Genomic DNA, 4,740 nt, shown 5'->3' with positions numbered 1-4,740 from the left:
AAAAAAAAAAAAAAAGAAGAAAAACTACAGAAATAGAAGTTATTTTACCTGGAGAAAAGAAGATCTTCATTGTTAAAGAGGAAAAGGTTTATTCTCTCTTATGTTGAATTTCTACAAGGACCAATATATAGAAGTTTCCATATAAGAATGGACTTACCTGCAACCCATCTTTTCTAGATAGAATGGGCTGCCATTTTGTGAATATGGAATCAGCATTCCTCACCTGTTGGAGAGGTTGGAGAAAGATGATTTACACATTGGATCTAGATTTAGAACTTTGTGGTCTCTTCCAAATCTGCTATTCTGTGATTTTAAGGATGTTTAGGATAGTCACATGTGATTTTGGTGTACATAAGTTCTAAAACAATCAGTTATTTCAGGAAATTTCATGGCATTAAAAAACAACTCCCCCACACCAAATCTTTGTCGTTATCACATAGACAAAGCAGCTGGTTGATCGACTGGAAGTTTCAATTTGCTGGGTGGGTATCTAGGAGATGTAGCTTATTTTGTGCTTATTGGGTCATCTTGCCCACATACAGGCCTCTTCAATGTAACACTCCATATAAAAAGGCAAAATGAGTTGCAAAAAATACACACAAAACCCTGATCAAAGAAGTTCTTAAAATACATTAGCTGTAAAATTTCATTACAATAAGAATTTTGTGTTCCTTGCACTTACGGATTATTGTCTCTTTCCAGCCTTTTAATGTACAATGAAAAACCTCTAGATAGCAAATACTTGTCAAGCCCTGGCCAATTGTTCACTTGTTTTCAGAAATATTTGATAGTATAAAATATCTATATGACAAAATAAGAAAGTCAGTTCCTTGGAGTTTGTTTTAATAAGATTAATGCAATCAATGCTATGATTCTTTTTTTCTTCCTATCAACACCCCCTCTATTTCATTTTTGCTAGTCACCAGCTGGCTTTTTTTTTCCCACCACAAAATGACTCTAAACTACAAGATAATTCTACAAAAAGAAATTTGTTCCAAAAGTTACATGAAGCCAACTATGTCAGCAATGGAAAGAACTAGTACATTTTGTTTTGAAAATAAAAAAATCGTAGATCTGAATATTTGTCTACTTAACCTCCAGATACTCCACATGAAGAAGTTTGTCTTCACTTTTTTATTTATTTCTAAAACTATGAAGGTAAAAATTTGGGAATATCTTTAAATAGCGTCCCTTGTAAAGTATTGTAAAATGTTAAATTATAGTACAATAGTGTGTGTACTAGTTAGCCAAATTAGATGGTTAAATGGTTAGAATGCAATGCATGTACTGAACTTTTTATAGTTAGGAGTCAAAATCATGATGTGAGTTTTCATATATTCCTTAGTTAAAACTCTTGGCATTAAGTTTCTCAAGTATCTTTCTTTCCTTTCTCGATGTCTTAATGTTATTACACTGCACATTTAGTCCTAGGAGTTAGAAATCAGTTACAAAAATCTCAAACCAGACTTGTCCTGTCAGGGTCATCTCAACTTGTCATTCAGGGATTAAATGTTTACGTAGAAAAGCAGACAACATGCTGCCTTGAGTCTTATTTTCTCAATAAATACAAGCCAGTTCAATTCACTGCTTTTCAGGTAAAATGCCTAGCAAGAGCTAAATATCTGGGGACATCCTGCATTAACTTTATTCCTTAAGATATAAATTCCCAGGGGGCATAGCAAAACCCTTGAAGGTTAGACAATCATATTGGAAGAACTTTACATTTTCAGCTTTCCAGGAGACTGAAATAGAGGCTGCCCTGTTATCCCATGTCCTGGTAAATTCTTACCATATTTAGGACCTGCTCTAAAGCCTTTCAGTGCACCCTATGCTGTTTAATTGAAGAGCAAATCTGTATATTCAAAGTGTGCATTTTTTCTAAAAAAAGAAAACCAAAGTACTGCTCAAATATGAGGTCTTGTGGTTGCATATCATTTTAATAGAGATATACAGTAAGCACCATAGGTTTTAATTCATGAAAGAGTTAGAGCTTGCATGTAGCAAAGGATTAAGTTCTTTCCTAATTACTTTCTCAGAAAGCCAGTGGAAAATTAGATGCACTCCACCAGGCAATAAATACATCACACTAAACAAAATTTAAACTAAAGAACAATCAACCCCTTTTCTTTGTTGTTTCAAAGGAGAAGCGGATTAGACCTTTTAAGAAGAAGATCAAGAGCATTTTATGGGAAATTCAGAAAAAAAAAGCTATTTGGACTGAAATCAAAATGTTATGAATAGTACTGTCTAAGTAATGACACATATCAGCAGTATTTGTAACCATAAGAACAATGTGATAAATTTTAATCACTTGGGACTGCAGCTCTGTGGGAAGTGCTTACTACACAGACATCATTTATAGGTTTCCAGTTATGACCTATGTCTAAAAGACATTTTAATGATAACTGGAGAAAGTAGATAGATTGTCTTCCTAGAGTGTTGAAGTTCCTGCTTGTTGTCATCCTCAGCTCTATTAAAGAGCAGAGGCTTTCAAAGGTACACTTCAGCCTAGCAGTCAGGGTGCAAGACCAAAGGGATGGAACTATGTAAGATAAAATATGCCAGAAACGTACACTCCTCAGGATTTCCTGTGGGAGTCTGCCCAAAATAAAGCAATATTGATAAATATAAACTCTGGAACACAATTATCAACAGAAACAGAGTCTTGAAATGTACCCTTGAAATTCTTCTAGTTTCCTCAGGCAGGTCAACTATTGCAATGTAGCTGTGCAAAATTCTAGACCTCCCTACAGGGACAATTGCTTTAAATTATATTAAGGACTCAAAAACTCTAACATACATGCCAAAGGAAGGAGCTTAATTTGTTGGATGCTCTAAATCTTTGAGTTCACTCAGGGTCCTTTGGCCCCCGACCTTGAAAACATTTCTGGGGGGAAGAAAATGTAGTTTCAGAGACTCTGAACATCAAAAAATACTCAGTTGTTCAATTTGGTTTTTATCATTTCCCCTGTCTTTACTGCATTTTTGGAGAGAAAAGAAGCTCAGGTAATGCCGACAGAATACAAAAAAAGAGAAAGAAACAACAAAGGGAGAGAAGGCTTGTGTTCCTAAGCCATAAAGAACTGTCACGCTCCTTCACATTTCATCCCAATAACTTGAAAACCAACCCTTTTCATGTAGCTCAAAGTCAAAGAAAATTTCCTGACCCTAAGTTGCTTACTAGGCAAAAGTTTTGCAAGATTTGAGTTTTTGGTCTTTTATGGCTTCCATACTATTTCAAGCAAGAGAATAATTTCTCACAGCCAGGAAGATACTTGTTTATTACTACTATTTTTCCTTTCCCTCATTTGGTCATCGACAATGTGGGGGAAATGAAATGATTTCTGCCTCTTTTCTTTCTCATTGCATTCTGGTTTCAAAGTATTTAACTGCACAGAATGTTATATTCCTTAGTACAATTAAGAAAGCCATAATGTATACTATTTCACTCAATTCTAGCCATTTTACCATCAATTTGGGGTAAAATCTTATTTTTATAAGGTTATTTTAACAATAGGACTAATTATGAAAGTGCTTGATTTTTCAAGCCTTAGGCAAAATCTGTAGTGTAAGCACATCAGAAAGAACTAAGAATAGGAGACATGGCAGTAATCACTACTCTTCCCTTAAAGAGTCAATAAATACACATACATTTAAAGAAGCTTTGTTTTCTGGTTGGTAATTCTGAAGTGCGTGAAAAGTAACTTATTTAAAGGTAAGAGTGATCAGAGTGGTAGCATATCAAAAATAATAATGAAATCACCAAACTTGCCACTAAAGCCATATTTTAAACCTCCAAGTTTTCTCAATATTATTGTCCTTTTTACTGCTTCTACATTAAAATGTAAGACTTGGTGTTAAACCAGCAAAATAAAGAACTCACAATCAAGGTTTGGTATTGGACACATGGAAAGCACCAGAATTTATGGTATTTGTTATTTCTAAAGATGAGGCTCAAGTCCAGCTGTTTTGACTATCCAATGCCTGGCCCTGGCTCTGTTCACTAGACAACTGCTCTCAAGAAAACATGGCCCTTCTTCAACAAGGCTCAGCCGCAAGCACCGTCAGTAACTTGGCTCAAGATGAAGGGACTTAAGTCAATGTAAAAAGTTTTAGTCATAGAATTTTCTAGTTTTAGATGACCTTAACAACCTAGACCCTCCCCTATTCCTCCCATTCCACCAAGGAACAGTTCAATGTCCTGCCTAGTCTTCCAACCCAGGTCTCCAAATCAATGGCTTACTTGTTTTCTTTTGCTAGAAACACATGACCATGACAGGCTTTTGTCATTGCTATTCTTTCTTTTTCTTTATGTTTAATTTTTTAAATAAATAATGTTTTTGTTTTTGTTTTTGTTTTTTGAGTTGGAGTTTTGCTCTTGTTGCCCAGGCTGGAGTGCAATGGTATGATCTCAGCTCACCGCAACCTCCGCCTCCCAGGTTCAAGTGATTTTCCTGCCTCAGCCTCCTGAGTACCTGGGATTATAGATGGACACCACCACACCCAGGTAATTTTTGTATTTTTAGCAGAGATGGAGTTTCACTGTGTTGGCCAGGCTGGTCTCAAACTCCTGACCTCGTGATCTGTCTGTCTTGGCCTCCCAAAGTGCTAGGAAAAAAGACGTGAGCCACTGTGCCCAGCCTAATAAAGAGCTTTTTAACATTATAGGAAGTTATGTCAGTGGATATGTTTTTCCAAATGCTTTTTATTTTCTCCCAAGCTACTCTTTCAAGAATGCTT

Source organism: Cebus imitator, unplaced genomic scaffold (genome assembly GCF_001604975.1).
Source record: "Cebus imitator isolate Cc_AM_T3 unplaced genomic scaffold, Cebus_imitator-1.0 Scaffold267, whole genome shotgun sequence".
Lineage (NCBI taxonomy): Eukaryota > Metazoa > Chordata > Mammalia > Primates > Cebidae > Cebus > Cebus imitator.
Note: the sequence above shows the minus strand (reverse complement) of the source record.